The sequence below is a fragment of the Natator depressus genome, chromosome 6, assembly GCF_965152275.1.
Source record: "Natator depressus isolate rNatDep1 chromosome 6, rNatDep2.hap1, whole genome shotgun sequence".
NCBI lineage: Eukaryota > Metazoa > Chordata > Testudines > Cheloniidae > Natator > Natator depressus.
Window position 1 is genome coordinate 32,054,121 of NC_134239.1, and position 17,246 is coordinate 32,071,366.

General features: G+C 39.5%; 1 protein-coding gene across 1 annotated transcript in view; it reads right to left on the reverse strand.

Moving 5' to 3' along the window:
* The window catches only part of INSC (INSC spindle orientation adaptor protein), a 201,199-nt gene that overhangs the window by 183,691 nt on the left and 262 nt on the right, over positions 1-17,246 (reverse strand). The window lies entirely within an intron of this gene.

Below are 17,246 nucleotides of genomic sequence, written 5' to 3' on the forward strand. Positions count from 1 at the left end.
TGGTCTCTCCCTAATAGTTTCATTATTGCAATCAGGCAGGATTTTAAAATGTCTACGAATCCTACTTTTCAAATGTTGAGGCCAATGGGACTACTTACAGGTGTAAAATTAAGTGTGTGTGTGTGCTGGATTGGGGGCAAATTTAGCACCAGAATGAGGTTTGCCAAGCAGAAAAGCCATAGAAAAGCATATGCTTCAAGTGCTTCATGCACCAACTTTGTTTTCAATATCCTACCGGTTAACAACAACATAGCAGGCCAAGGGAGGGAGGACACTTAGAACCATAGAACCATAGGGTTAGAAGGGACCACAAGGGTCATCTAGTCCAGTGGTTCTCAACCAGGAGTATGCAGAGGTCTTCCAGGGGGTACGTCAACTCATCTTATTTGCCTGGTTTTACAACAAGCTCTAGAGCCCTGCAGCAGGATTGGGATCCTGCAGGACCCACTGCCATAACAGCGGGAGCAGGATGAAAATTCAACGAACAACACAGGAGTGGGTACTGTGGGGTGGGACAGGAGTGGGATTAAAAAAATCGTCCTCCTGAGCCGCAAACAGCATGAACGCCCCAGTCAGCAGCCACTGCTCTCCAGCTGCACAGTTCTGAAGGCAGCGCCAGCGCCAGCAGCAGGGCAGAAGTAAGCGTGGCCTGGTATGGTATCGCCAGCCTTACTTCTGTGCTGCTGCTCCTCACAGTGGTGCTGCCTTCAGAGCTCGGGGGCCAGAGAGTTTTAAAGTGAGGTGAAACTTAGGGTACGCAAGACAAATCAGACACCTGAAAGGTTTACAGTAGTCTGGAAAGGTTGAGAACCATTGATCTCGTCTAACCCCCTGCCAAGATGGAGGATTTGTTGTGTCTACACCATCCAAGACAGATGGCTCCCCAGCCTCCTTTTGAAAACCTCCAGTGAAGGAGCTTCCACAACCTCCCTAGGCCGACCGTTCCATTGTCCTACTGTTCTTACAGGTAGGAAGTTTTTCCTGAAATTTATTCTAAATCTCCTATGCTGTAGTTTGAACCAGTTGCCTCTTGTTCTTCCCTCTGTCACAAGAGAGAACAACTTTTCTGCATCTTTTTTGGCAGTCTTTCAAATATTTGGAGACCACTGTCAGGTCCCGCCTTAATCTCCTCTTTTCCAAACTAAACCTATAAAGTTCCTTCAGCCTTCGCTCATATGGCTTGCATTCCATCCCTTTGATCATCTTTGTCACTCTCCTGTGGACCCTTTCCAGTTTCTCTACTTCTCTTCTATACATTGGTGACCAAAATTGGACACAGTACTCCACCTGAGGCCTAACCAGCTCCAAGCAGCGGAATCTATCACTTCCCATGACTTGCATGCTATGCTTCTGTCAATGCAACCCAAAATTGCATTTGCTTTTTATGCAACAGCATTGCATTGTTGACTTCTGTTGAGGCTGTGATCCACCACAACTCCCAGATTCTTCTCAGCAGTGCTGTTGCCAAGCCAGTTATCCCCATTCTGTATTTATGCATTTGGTTTTTCTTCCCTAAGTGTAGCACCTTACATTTGTCTTTGTTGAATTTCATTTTGTTCTCTATTGCCCCGTTCTCCAGTTTATCAAGATCCCTTTGAATTTTAGCTCTATCCTCCAAATTGTTTGCAACCCCCCGCTAGCTTTGTGTCATCTGCAAATTTGTCACTGTGCTCTCTATTCCTACATCCAGGTCATTAATAAAGATGTTAAATAACACTGGACTCAGAACAGATCCCTGTGGAACCCCACTTGAGACCTCCTTCCAGTCTTGTATCATACGCTCTCCATGAGTCAAAATATGCATGGCAGGTTAAATTTTAGGCCTACCAGTCTTGATGGTGTTATTTAAAAAATGGAAAAAATATATATTGCAAAGTGTTGCTTGTTTTAAACCTTCTTATCACAACTTTAGCCACTATTCAGAAAAGCTTCATAGTCAAGACAGTTCTAACGCTTATGCTTGAACATTAAGAACATGATTAACAGCTTTTGAAGTCAATGAGATGTAAACACCCACTCTCAGCTCTTATTAAGCATGGATTGGAGTACACAGTTAAGTGCTTTCCTGAATCGGCACCTCCAGAAGCAAAATCTGAGGTATTACATTGTTTGATTTATACAAAATAACTGGGAATCTCACAAAAACATCTCTTTCTCCCGCCATTCCAGGTCCTCCTCATAGTTCGCATGTTGCATTGAAAAGACTGTGGCGAATCAAGACACCTGGCATTGTTTTTGAGTTTACTGACCAAATTGAACGAAGAGAATAGCATGATTGTCCTCACTGCTCCTTAGCTGAGGAGCACGGGAAGTGGAGCTGTGCAAATAATCAACTTTTAGGGTCACTGGCTGAACTGAAAACAAATGTTTCAGATCAATTGGAAAATATTTTTGCTTTCTCATCAAAACAAACAAAAAAATTTGTTTTGGGTCAAACAAAACATTGTGTTCTGATATCAGGCATTTTAACAGCTTTTTTATTATAAGATAAGGAAATCTGGCAACACCATTCACAAAACAGGAGTCAGAGGAGGAGGAGCCCCCCTTATAACCTAGAGACCTAGGATTAGACCACTCACCTGAGATGTGGAAAACAAGGGCTCATGTCATTAGTCCGCCTAATTCAGTGCAGGGACTTTAACTTGGGATCTTTCACATTGTAGGTGAGTGCCCGAACCACAGAGCTACATGGCATTCTGGGTGACTTGCTCTAAATGTCTCCTGCTGAAACTGTTCCACTTTGTATGAGTAATTAAATATTCATAGAAGCAGCCAAGTGAATTTACAGAGTCTTCTGCGTGACTGACAATGCAAGATCCCTTAGATAACACCTTTTATCTGTAACAATCCCAAGAAAATTCTTGGCTACGGTTTCCTGCTCAGGTGACATAGATTCCAGGTTTCTGTCTGAATTTTTTACAATCCGTCTATTCTGTGTTTTGTTAAAATACACTAATAAACTAAAAAGCTATTTGACCACTGTACAAATTCCAAAAATTCCAGAGATAATTCAACTGGTCTCTAGATGTGCACCAGCCCCCATAATTTTCCATGCCTTGTCATTTGCATACATAACCCCAAATGGGAACACACACTTGCAGTCTGTATGTGCAAATGTTGATTTTTGTGCATGGAAACATAAGGGCAGGCACAAGTAAGAGAAGGGAAATGTAATTTTTAACAGTGTACAACTCATCTAAACCTGAACAGAATTTAATGGGACAAAGAAAAGGCATTTTTCTACCCTGCAGGCTTCTCTTCAGCCAAATTTCAAAAGCCAGCTTCAAACAATGGAGATGTGAGCTTCTCAAAACAAAAAGGTTGTCAGAATCTTTTGTAATGGAAAATGTTAGGCAACCTGAATATGAGGGTTGCTGCCAGCTCCCTCTATAATGTATGTATAATATCTAATACAATGGGACCCGGATCCGCATCAAGGGCTCTAAATGCTACCATAATAGAAATAATAAATGGTATTCCCCATATTTATAATTTTAAGTAGAAAGAATATTGCTAGCAGATGTAACATCCCTTACACCAGAATGAACTTTTTAAATGCACTCACTGTAGTTACATTATTTTATATAGAGTAAAAAGTGCCATATAGATACAGAGGTACTCCAACCATATTGGGATACATATAATATAGTGAATGCATTTAAAAAGTTCATTCTGGTTTAAGGTGGTGGTTCTCAACCAGGGGTCTGGAGCCCGCTGGGGGGTCGCAAGCAGGTTTCAGGGGTCCAGCAAGCAGGACCAATGTTAGACTTGCTGGGGCACAGGGCAGAAAGCTGAAGTCCTACTGCATGGGGCTGAAGTCCGGGGCCCTGAGCAACTTAGCTTAACAGTGCGTGCTGTGGTATGGAGTCCTGGGCAATGCCTGGCTTCCTACCCCCTAACGCTGGCCCTGGCTTTTATATGCAGAAAACCAGTTATTGTGGCACAGGTGGGCCGTGGAGTTTTTATAGCATGTTTGGGGGGCCTCGGAAAAAAAAGGTTGAAAACCCCTGGTTTAAGGGAGATTACATGTACTTTTACTATATATAAAACAATGTAAATAGATGTGTCATAGAAAGGTCTATAAATAAATGAACTATTTAAATAAAGAAGAGTAACTATTGGCACTCCACTATTTAGGTAAAAAAAGCAAATAGTCTCTTGGCAAATTACAGTATTATGCAGCATATTGTATGAATTACTTTTAGAGGCTGAAATGCATACATTATAGGAAACCAGAGAAATGTTTTACTTTCCTATCTGGCAATTACCTCCAAGTCCATGGGGAGTGGGGAAGACTCAGTTTTCTTTAAAGGTAAACATTACAAATAGCTTTTGATCTCTGTGAGATACAGTGTATTGCCAAACATAAAGCAAAGAATTGCATCAAATTTGCCAGTTAATTGTTTTACTTATTTCCTATCATGCCTCCCAAATACATGATTACAAGGAGTTAGACCCAGATTTACCTGTACCCCATAATATCCAGTGTTCTCTCAAATTATTGTATTGATTATTTATTTATTATAGTATTTAACAAACACTTATTCATGAAACTGAGTTTATAGAAAGTGTTATTTCTATTCAAGAAATTAATCCCATATCATTTTAAGCTTTTATTATTGTTTTTTTCTTGTGTAACAAATTGTGGCTCCTTATCTCAGTCACGGCCCACATTTGTGCTTTAGCAGGTTGAATACATAACTGGCCTGTAATCTTGTGCTGCAGCTTAGTAGTGGTACCCACTGGAGACTGCATGGCTCAGTGGTAACAGGATGTGAAGCTTTCTGTAAGTGACAGGTTTATTTACAACGCAGGTCAATAGTAACCAAAGTTAGTTACTATCCGATAGCTGTTTGGTGACCATGAAAGGAGTTGGTGGTTCCAGTCCCATTTCTAGGGGAAAGGATGTCCCAATCATAGACTTACCAGTGCATCTGGCACTAATTAACATATTTGGTGAGAGTCTCAGTACAGACTAAAGTGCTGAATGAACGTGACAGCTCAATAGCTTCCTCATCCCAAGAGGTAGTCCCTGCAGAGCAAGGCTGAGAATGGAAATGGTCCGGTTGTGATGCCTTCAAGGCCTTCTATGACCCCTCCAGATAAATATGACCACCAGTAAGAATAGTTTAATATGTATTATTCATTTTAACTTAAGTGTCCCTTTAAAATTCAGTAACATTTATAGTATACTGTACTGGACACTTTTCTTTTAAAAATAACTTTGAATAAACATATCAAGCTGACATGTGTGAACTAGAAATATACTTTAGTTATAGCAGAAACGATATTAGGAGCATACACTGAAGCACTACCAAGAATAAAGATTTGCCCCTGACCCTGCAAGCTCAGCACACAGCTGGAAAAAAAGGAGTAAGATGCGGGAGGGGGATATACGCTCCTGATTCTGGGGCCAGCAAGGCAATGGGCTGATCTCTGATGTAAATTAGAGCAGCCTCTTAACTCCCCTAATTGACACCAACTGCTTATTGCTCTGAAGGGTTGGTCTGGGAGCTGGAGATCCTGTAGTGCAAAGCAGTCCTAAACCTCACTTGAAGGGAGGATTCTGCTTGCTGGGGTGGAGATTCAGAAATCCTCAGTGGTATAGGAGCACTATAGAGGCTTCCTCTTCCCCCAATCTTTGCACAGGGGATGTGACCAAAATATCCTGGGGTTCTCGTGATCCTCAGCTGCCACAACAGACAGGCAACCAGTGCAACGTAAAGCAGCCCTGAGGCTGCTCTACGTCACATCAGGGGCTTGTTTGATGCCAGCACAAATTAGCCACAGAATCAGAGGAAGACCCAGTGATTAATGTGGTGCCAGGGTTTGCCAGGGCTGAGCCCCAGCACCTCTAGGCTTGGCAGTTCAGAGCCCTGGCACCTCTGGGCTGGCCGCATCAGTTATGAAAGGAAAAAAATTGCAAGCCCCGGCACCTCTTTCATTACACATTAAGCACTGAGAAGAGTGGTATAAAAGTGACTTAAAACCACCTTTGCCTGGCACCTCACCCTGTGAGGAGTGCTGCTTTGGTGCAGCTGAAAAGCTGGCCCAAACTGATTACCAAGTAGAGTTGCTATAAAAGTAAAACATCCTTTAGCCTCATTCATATTAAACATTAAGTCTTATTTTTCTAGAAAAAAAAATCTTAAAATGCTCAAATATTACACTCTATTACAAAGTTTGTGATGTTTCCAGGTTTCATTTTCATATATAAAATCATAAATAAAATACAATGTAAGATGCTGTATTAAAACCATGAATGATGATAATTTCTGTCCACAAAGCATCTTTCACCTAGAAGAACCCCAAAGCACTTTACAAATGTATTTATAAATGGAACCCACCAATTAAATGCAGCCATTTGTCTGACATCACAAAATACAACAAGTGAAGTAGTAAATGTATGCAACAGACTACAAAGAAAAATACACAGGCCCGATCCTGCTGACCATGAAGACCATGGCAACACCCCCATTGACCAGTGGTAGCAAGATTGGGCCCTACATTAACAGCCTACAGTTCGAGTTAATAATCTTGCATTCTTTATATCTTCCTCTGCAGTTTCTTTTGGAACAGAAATTCACAGTTTCTCTCTTATATATTGTATCCCTTATCTTATTACTGGAAACACAAGAAACTTCATTACACCTAGACCCTGTGTTGTTACTCTGATCATATTTCAGTACAACTGATACATAAAAAAAGAGAAAAGTCTTACATAAGTCTTCATTCAAGACACTAAAATCTGCAGCTGCAGATCTATTTTATCCACTCTCAGTCACATAAAAGTAAAACATTTTGCCGAGAAGAATAATGAGAATGGTAGAAAAAGACAATGTTTTCCACCAGTCCATTTAACAAATGAAACATTTACTTTCTGCTTGGTGTAAAGTGACAGCAGTCTTATTAGACCTGATACCGATCCTCCCTAGAGGATTTCAGTGAACAAGTCACACAGGTTGAGGTCAATATAGCAAATTAATTAAATGAAGAGAGGCTAGAAACAGACAGAAATTAATTAAAAACAATAAAACACAAAAAGTAAAAGTATTCCCAGTGAAAGCCTTGCCCCAGAAATATAACATTTAATAAAATATTAAACTGCTTTGAAATCGTTTAAAGATGTTTTGGGGCTCAGGTGTGTGCAGATTTGAATCTGAGCCTTTCAGAGTTGGCCTCTCTTCACAAGCACAACATGCCACAAATATTGTACACTGTATAACTCCTATAAATGCTCAACTTGTGCTATGTTACTGCTTGACTTGCTATTAGGTAAACATATTATGTTTGCATTTGTTGCATTTAAAGGTGAAATAAGCCAGTGACTTTTGTACAATAGAGAAATCAATATGCTCATACTGCAATGTGATATTCTCTTATTTTTTACAAAATCAAAACTAAAAAGCTTGACACAGTTACATGCTAAGCTAGGATGCAGGGAGTTTTAATCAACACTCCCCAGAAGCCACATGTTGCTGGGTGGAGACAGTTTCTCAGCTTGCCTACACTGTCTTAAATAACCTTAGTGGCCTTTAAAGGTCTCAGGAAGAACACAGCATTGGAGGTATGAGAGGATCAATTTTCCCAGGTTCTGTTGAGACTAGAGCTTGAAGTCCTGCTTGTATGTGTCAATTAACTTGAGTTAACAAACTCAGCTGTAAATGTTAGGTCTAGAGATTCCACAGACATTTTCAGTTTACCCTAAACTGAGTAGTGATGCATATCTGTACACTTCCCCATGTGGGATTATTGGTCAAAAGGGCAGAAACTAATGAGTCCTGTCCCACAAGATCATAGAAATGTAGGACTGGAAGGGAACTCGATAGGTCATTTAGTGCAGTCTCCTGCACTGAGGCAGGACTAAGTATTATCTAGATCATCAGTGACAGGTGTTTATCTAACCTGTTCTTAAAAACCTCCATGACAGATATTCCACAACCTCCCTAGGTAATTTGCTCCAGTGCTTAACTGTCCTTACAGTTGGAGGTTTTTTTCTAATGTCTAACCTACATCTGCAATTTAAGGCCATTACTTCTTGTCCTGTTCTCAGTGGATAAGGAAAACAACTTGTCACCCTCCTCTTCAAAACAATTTTTTACATACTTGATGACCGTTATGTCCCCACCCCCAGTATTCTCTTCTCAAGACTAAACAAACCCAGTTTTTTCATCTTACCTGTTTTCTACACCTTTAATCATTTTTGTTGTACTCCTCTGGGCTTTCTCCATTTTGCCCACATCTTTTCTGAAGTGTGGTGGCCAGAACTTGGCACAGTACTCCAGCTGAAGCCTTATCAGGGCTGAGCAAAGTGAAGAATTACGTCTTGTGTCTTGCTTACAACACTCCTACTAACCATCTTAGAATAATGTTTGCTTTTTTCCCCCAACAGCATTACATTGTTGACTCATATTTGGTTTGTGATCCAACCATAACCCTAGATCCTTTTATGCAGTACTCCTTCCTAGGCAGTCATTTCTCATTTTGTATTTGTGCAATTGATTGTTCCTTCTTAAGTGTAGTACTTTGCATTTGTCCTTATTGAATTTCATCCTATTTATTTCAGACAATTTCCTCAGTTTGTCAAGGTCATTTCAAATTCTAATTCTGTCCTCCAAAGCACTTGCAATCCCTCCCAGCTTGCTATCATCCACATATTTTATAAGTGTACTCTCTATGTCATTATCCAAATCATTTATGAAGATATTGAAAAGAACCAGGCCCAGGACAGAACTCTTTGGGACCTCACTCAATATGCCCTTCCAGCTTGACTATGAACCATTAATAACTACTCTGAATATAGTTTTCCAACCAGTTGTTCACACATCTTATAGTAGTTTTGTCTAGGCTATATTATCCTAGTTTGCTTATGAGAAGGTCATTTTCAGGATCTTATCCCTCTGAATGCATGGGAAAAACCTAATGACCACAGATAGGAACCAGATTTCAGGAGCATAAAGCTATCATGATGCACATAAGGTAAGCATCATAGAACATTTCATCCATTGGCAAAGCCAGCCTGTCTATGGAATAGCCTACATACTCATATGGTCTAATTCGTGCTATTTTTAGAGTTTACTTTTAAACAGCAGCATAAATATATTTCTATGTATGAACTCTGACTGCATTTTATTTAAGGGGTTGAATATTTGTGTCTCTTTCAGACGTTATCAAAAAGAGAATCTATTTATTGTTGATAGATCTGCTTGACCCCATGAGTTAAGCAGACAGGTATGTGTATAAAACTCATCCCAAGCAGATATTACACCATTGTCTCATTCCAAGACAAGACAAGTTCAACCTTCAACCTAGACAGCTTCAGGTTGTAGCAGATGGTCAAAAACCAAATGGACATGGTACCAAGGCATCTGCAGGAAGAGTCTGTGACAAGTATTTGCATTTCAAGAGAGCTGAATAGTAACTGAAATAGCCATGCCACAATTTGCATCAAGCTCAGGAGCCCTTTGACAATCTGTTATTCTCTGAATATATGAGTCCCATTCCAACCCCCTTATGGCCAGAGCAACTCACTTCAGTGATTATTAGTGATAATGGTCCTGTTAAATTAATGCTGACCTGTTACTATGACTACGAGAACCAACACAAAGCCAAATAATGAGGAAAATCTGAACGTCATTTCTGCTCTCTAATGAAAATTTGGATATAGAATTCCCCCTTCGCACCCATTCACTGTCATCCTAGCTGAAAAGCCAGCTGTAGCTAAATGAATAGAGTCTGTTCACAGAACTCACAGGGCGGGATTCACAGTAAATTTTCCAGACAACTAATACATCCAGAAGTCCATTATACAATGTTAAGTTGACATTCCATGATCTACAAGCAATCGTGAAGCCAATAATTGGATACAAAGTCACAATATGTTTATTAGGTATTTTCAAAACAATATTTTCTGTCACCGTGACTTGTGATGCCCCGTTTTGTGAAGGTTGTAACATATTAAATCATTCATATTGATTTTCACTTTTTTAAATAATCTTCCTGCGTTAAGACAAAGAAGTCTCCCCACTGCAGCTAACACCAGATTCTCAGCTTCAGTCTGGTTGCCACTCACCTTGATTTCTTTTCACCAATGTCTGTGGTAGGCCTCTAGAATGTACACTTGAAAACCTTCAAAGCCTAAGATGCCAGATTTCTGTTTGGCCTATGGGAGACTGGCAGGACAAGCCTAAAAGATCTACCAAGTGAAACACTGCACAGGAAGGTGGGAGGGTGGTCATGTGCCACAAGGCTAGAATGTACAGATATGTGTACAACAGATACGTGGATTGGACGCTGAATGCAGTCTAGTGGTCACATTGAAGCTCGATCACATGAAGGTTGGAAGAGGTTTGGAGGTGAATGGTGTAGTTATTGTGTGTGAGAAATAATGATAGAGGATACTGAAAGCACCATATTTATCTCCTTGTGTCACTGCCTTTCTTATATTGCATGAGCCAGGTCTCTGGCAACAGCATGACATGGGCCAGCTCCAAGACTGGCAGCTATCTGTTCCAGTAAGTTCCCTAAGCCAGTGGTTCTCAACCAAGGGTACGGGGATACGCAGAGGTCTTCCGCGGGTACATCAACTCATCTAGATATTTGCCTAGTTTTACAACAGGCTACATACAAAGCACTAGCAAAGTCAGTACAAACTAAAATTTCATACAGACAATGACATGTTTATACTGCTCTATATACTATACACTGAAATGTAAGTACAGTATTTATATTCTAATCAATTTATTTTAAAATTATATGGAAAAAATGAGAAAATAAGCAATTTCTCAGTAGTAGTGTGCTGTGACACTTTTGTTTTTAATGTCTGATTTTGTAAGTAAGTAGTTTTTAAGTGAGGTGAAATTTGAGGTATGCAAGATAAATCAGATTTCTGCAAGGGGTATAGTAGTCTGGAAAGGTTGCCCTTAGCATTCTGAAGTACATGATTGACTGCACGTTAGCCAATATCTTCTCTATTTGGTTATCCATCCAGCCAAATGTCCACAGCTATTACAACGTTCAGGTTAGAAAACCTAGATACCATTTTGGACTCCATGATGTTCATGTTCTCTCTCATGTTTTTAATCTGTCACACTAGGCAGCCCTGCAGATTAAGATTTTCCTAAACCAGTCCACACACTGTCCCAGACATGAGAGAGTCTGTGGTGAAAGTCACCCAAAGAACCATTAGTAGGGAACATCAAAAGTGCAGATCCCTATGGGGAAAGCCAAGGTATGGAATATTGAATGCACAATCTGAAAAAATGAACTCTGACCAGTAGGCTAACCAATGGCTAGATAGTAAAGACAAGCCACATTTAATATCTACAGAAGAAACAATAGAAATACACTTCCACATCAGCACCTTTGATGATGCAACCAGCAGCTCTTGAAGCCACAGACCATTTTGCAGCAGCTCCATATCCAAATGCCATTCCAAGAATAGGGGAAACCATGGTAGTTATTTTAAGATACAGTGCATTGTATGAGAAACAGCTATAAGCATCACATTATATTTGCTTTGAGGTCTGTAAAACATACCTTTACCAATACAGACCTCAGATACTGTGTCTTGAGTATATTTTGGAAAAAGCTTAATCATAGAAGAAGTGCTGCCATTTTTTGAGAAAGTTTAGGCTTCAGAAGCTTTCCCAACATAAGGATCATTTATGTTCTGTGCCTGCCTGTCTACGTATTGTTCTAACAACGTTTCATTGCAGAATTGTCTCCTTGAAGACAATAATCCCAAACTCACCATAAGAAGCTGATGGACTAGGGGTAAAACAGCATATTAAGGTAAGGTAGAAGAGTGAAGGAAGATCTGTTCCAGGGCCTGGACCTTGCTCAATCCTAACTCAATTGCTGGACTAGTTAAAATACACAAAAGGAAGTTAATAGAAGTGGTTCTTAGTGTCCACACTCTTAAGGCCTGATCCAATACCCATTGACTTTAACAGTCTTTAAGCCAAGTCCTCAATGCCCAAGATGCAGAATGAGGTTTTTCTTAAAGTTTTCTGGAAATCTCTGGTTCTGCTGGGAGCTTCTGTGGTTTATTAATTGGTTCTTCCCAGCCCCAACAGCCATTCATCCCCATACAGAGTTTTGCTCTCACCACCGTTCTGTGCCAAAGGGAAGGAAAAAACCTACTCCCCTGACTAACTCTGACCCTGGGCCTGAAGGCCCAGAGTTAATTTTTACAATCTGCTATCGGCTTGTTTAGCGACTTCTGATCCACGACAGTCTATTTACACATTAAACCCGAAGGGTACTAACATCTCCATCTTTAACCTCACCTCCCTTCAGACACACATGTAAAGGCCAAGGATAATCTAGCCGTCAGGCATTTTCTCAAAGCTTATATTTTCATTTTATTGCCTTATTTAAACAATATTTTCCAGATCCTGAGCACGTGTAAGTCAATACAACTCCACTGACTTCACCAGAGCTATGCCAATTTACACTACCCGAGGATTTGGCCCTATAAAAGCCTCTGTATATTTCTCCTATTGCCAATCCATTTCTTCTCTTAGTGGCATTTACCGATTGTGATGTTTTGATGACTGATTATTATTATAATTTCACTGTCTGTGCAGCATCCTGAATGCTTTGGCAGGGAAGAACTTATTATTAAGTATGGCACAATTTGAGTTAGTGACATAGATTTCAGTTCAGTTGTTCTGTAGATGCTAGAGTGAGTGACATGCTATGCTAGGAATGTCCCTTTTGAGCCAAATCATGTCCCATTTAGAGCTCCATCTTCTCAAACATACTGGGGACAAGGATCTGGAATTAAGCATGTTTATAGTACATTTTAAAAACCCTGAAAATCATCAGTTAAGCAATTTGTCCCATCCCATACCTCAGTCGTTTCTAAGAGATAAGCACAGAAATATGTGCCTCTTACACGTGTTTCAGTTTCTTCTCCTGAGTTTTACTACCTGGCTTTTACATGAGCAGAGGAGAAGTTACGCTCAGGCACATAACTAGATACAGCACTAGTTGCCATATGTAACCATGGAAACCTACAAAGGAATGTCTTCAAACAGTCACAGAATGTGCTGTTAATCATTTCAAATATGCCAGAATCTCAGTTCCACTTCTGCTAACAAAAAAACCCACACAGGATACCAAGGAATAAGCATTTGTTTGGGATATTTTTCCCTTGTTAGAACATTACATCCATATTAGAACTTTTCTGAATCACTGACGGCAAGATTTCCTTTCCTTAAAATCATCTATTTCCAACCACAATTAACTCATTCCAGATACTCAAGAGTGAAGTAGTAAATCATTTCATGAAAGTCTGAAGTGTCCAATTAAAACTAAGATTTATGAATGATATCATTTATGGTATACTCATCAATAAAAATATCAATAAGGTCCAGACATTTTAGGATAAGATGGGTGGGTTAGCATAGCTTTGTATAGTCACCTGAAAAACAGGCCCATGATTTGATAAGATTGAAATAAGACAGCAACACTGCGTTTCTATAACTCATTCAAAGATCTCAGAGTTCTTTACAAACATTACTAAATTAAGCCTCACAACTTCTATGTCACATAATTATCACTCTTCTTTTACAGATGGGAAAGGGATGCACAGAGTTATTTACTTCATGTCATAACAGTCTCCAGCAGGGCAGGCACCAGGAACCAGAATTCCTCACTCCCAGACCACATCCAAACCAGCCACGTTCAGAATTGCTGAACCCAAATCCAACTTTTTCACCTAGTTCACCAGACACTTTTTTTCATCATGATATTGTGATGCAAACAGGCCCAGCCCAGAGGGGCCCTGCATTTCAAAGGCCCATCCCCAAAGCATATAAGAAAGGCTGAATTTGCAAAACTTTGTGGGCAAAAACATAAACTCATCAATTGTCCAGATTCATCTATGCTAATTTAAACCTCCACTGATTATATTTTGAGCAATATTCTGCGTTTGGATATGTTTAAGACAGACAGAGACATGCATGTTTAACCAAAGGCACTATCTGGCTTTATATGCTTATGAAGTAGTGTTGCAGTAGAGAGAGGCTTGCAAACAGCTGAGACATAAGTCTGAAAGCCGAGCTGTTCCACTCAGATCTATCCACATATAAATGAATTAGTTTGAATAAGATAAGAACCAACACAAGTCTCTCTTTTTAAGGGCATAATCCAGCTAACATTAGTACCTGTCCAGCCCAAGCTCCACAGACTTCACTTACCTGCTGAGGCTACTCACAATAATAGGCTAGAAATGCCTTTTTTCCAGAGACCATTGAACACAGAATAAAGAAGTAAGATGTTTCCAACACTGGGACCGCAATATCTGTCCAACCTGCTAAGTGCAGAGCCAGTGAACTTCCCCAGAATGTCCACTCACTGCCGTCTCCATGGATTGCCCAGACTCATGGAGCACTTTCTATGGGGCCCAAGTAACCAGGGATGTTGCTGTGGAGGCATCTGGGCCGCCCCTTCTATGCAGAAGGGTGTAATCCACTTCAAGGAGACCCTCTGCCTTTGCTCCAAAGGTTGTGACTCTGCCCAAAAAATTACAATAGTTCACTCTCCATTACAAGTCCTTACAATAGATCTTCACTTGGTTTGAATGAATATGGAGTAAAAATTATTATGAAGTCACCAGGAGTTTTACCTCAGGAGCTGGACCCACATCATTACCACAAAACAGATTATTCTTCATTCCTGTCCAAGTTCTATTTGGAAAAGCAGAACAGGGGGGCAAGGCAAAGGTATTTTACATTACCTTTATGCTTCCTGGGAACTGATCTAACTTGCATCTGGCTACCTATGGCTGTTCCAGCAGCCAGAATAGCCAGAAAACAGTAGGCTTCTAGCCATGCTCTCTTTTCAACAGGAGCAGCTCCTATGATGGGGGGTACCAAGGGGCAATAACACAGTGCCACCACACTGACTCTGATAGTACCTGAGGATTCCCCATGCATCAGGGGAATTCTTCGTGAGCCAGTTCTATCTATTTTAGGCCCCTTTGTGCTGGCAGAGACACAAAGGGACTATAGAAGAATGAAGATTTGGGCCCATTCACTACACTTTAGATATTGTGCCTAAGTGCATGCACAAAAATGTGACAAAGAGAAAACTGAAGAAACTTGAGGTGGGGGCATTCACATAATTAGTTTTGCCAGGTGGCAAATTTAGAATGCCCTGCCTTCCAAGACCCCATTTACTCTCAGTCCCAAGGAATGCATGTTTTTCCACTCTATTTACCTAGTAAATACTTAGGCTTGTAGATGATTCCTATACAGACAAATTTATGGGAAAGAATTTTCTGTGACTATACTATCTTGTGTGTGCTTTCTATGCAAAATTCATCAAGCCCATTTTATATCCTGTTTCTCCACCAGAGTTCTCTACCATGTACCAAGCATGTCATTTTTAGCATTCATATGGGTGAATGAAAAGTAAAAATTCACGGCAATGGTTGTAAAAAAAAAAAAATCAAAGACTGAGCAAGCTGACCATTTGATTTTCCATTGAAATAAAATGTGCCAATGGAAGTTCTGCACCAGTTACTTAATATTGTCTTCTGAACATAGCACCTCATCATCCAGCTTTACCTTGGGACAGTACTCTCATACAACTTTACCTTATACAGTGCTACCACATGTGAAAAGCCATAAGGCAAGAAAGATATATAAAAGAGCAAAACAAAACTTAGAGTTCAAAGTAATGACAACAGATTAAAAATATATATAAAATCTATAAAACTGAAATAGAGCATCATGTCATGTACTATTCATTCAGTCCTACTGAGCTCCATAAAAAATGTAAAAAGAAAAGGAGGACTTGTGGCACCTTAGAGACTAACCAATTTATTTGAGCATAAGCTTTCGTGAGCTACAGCTCACTTCATCGGATGTGAATACAGACTAACACGGCTGCTACTCTGAAACCTGTCATTATAAAAAATGTAGGTTTCAGAGTAGCAGCCTGTAGTTTGTTTTTCTTTTTACAGGTGAAACACAATTCCATTCCCCCAACAAGATGTGTAAAACTTTCAGTTAGACTTTCAGTATGAAAAATAAAATTAAATATCAAAGGAACAGGCACACGGCTTGATCCTGAAAAGACTTTACAAGTGAGTAACTTCACTCACGTAGATAGTCCATTGATTCTAGTGGGACTAGTCATCCATGCTTACCCCTATTCATAAGTCTTTTAAAGAGCAGGCCCAAAAACTGTATTTAAAATTATAAATGTCCTTAGAATATTTATTGCCAAAAAAAACCCCCCAACGTTTCTCTTATTATTCTAGTGCCTAATGACCTTGGCTCAAATCTGTGTGCCTCAGTTAGCTTAAAAAAATAAATAAATAAATAAGGCTGTTTTCATAAGAATGTCTCCAACTCAGGAGACTCTCAGTACTAAGACATTTTCCAACCCCATCTGGATTTGAACCACATGAAACAAAAAAATATAAAGCTAGATATTGCATTACTGGTTTTTTTCATTCAGTAAGTCTGTGGAAACTGCCACATATACAACTAAGGAAAAGTATTCATCCAAGTAATAGCTTTCCAGGAGGAAATATTTTCATCAGTGTATGCAAATTTTATAGCTATAAACATAAGAATCAGATCCTCAGCTAGCATTGACTTCAGAGATATGACACGTTACACAAGTTGAGGATGTGACTCACAATATATTATGAACTAGTGATATATACATATATGATGAATAAGATACAAATATAGGAACACAAATCTTGTGCAGAGGAGAAAGAAGAAATCTTATGGAGTAATCCACTAGTAAATATCTAAGTTTTTTCTAATTTATACTCATAGCTTATTAAAATTCTGGTGCTTAACATAGTGTAAGTTTCTTTGATAGAAAAATTCTATTTTTAAATAGCATTACATTTAACATACTGATTGCTATTAAATCCCCAACAACAATTAATGTAGTCCAGACAACTCGGAAGGCTATTTACAAATACTGTCATGGCACAGTAATTGTTTACTATAGTTTTCATCATGTGGATACAAACCAATACAGTTTTCTGCTTGTTTCACTTAAATTGCCATTTATCTGTTTTGCTTCTTATGGTCCCCCAGAACTTAGCAGGAAGCTGATAATCCACTGTATAGCACTGAAGGGAGGAATCTAATGTACTGTAACTGAAGTTTTCATAAGAAGTTTATGTACTGTATACTTAAACTCAGCTATGTATTAACTTAATTTTTCTAAACGGTGAAAGACTGCGAATTATAGTTATAGAGCGAACA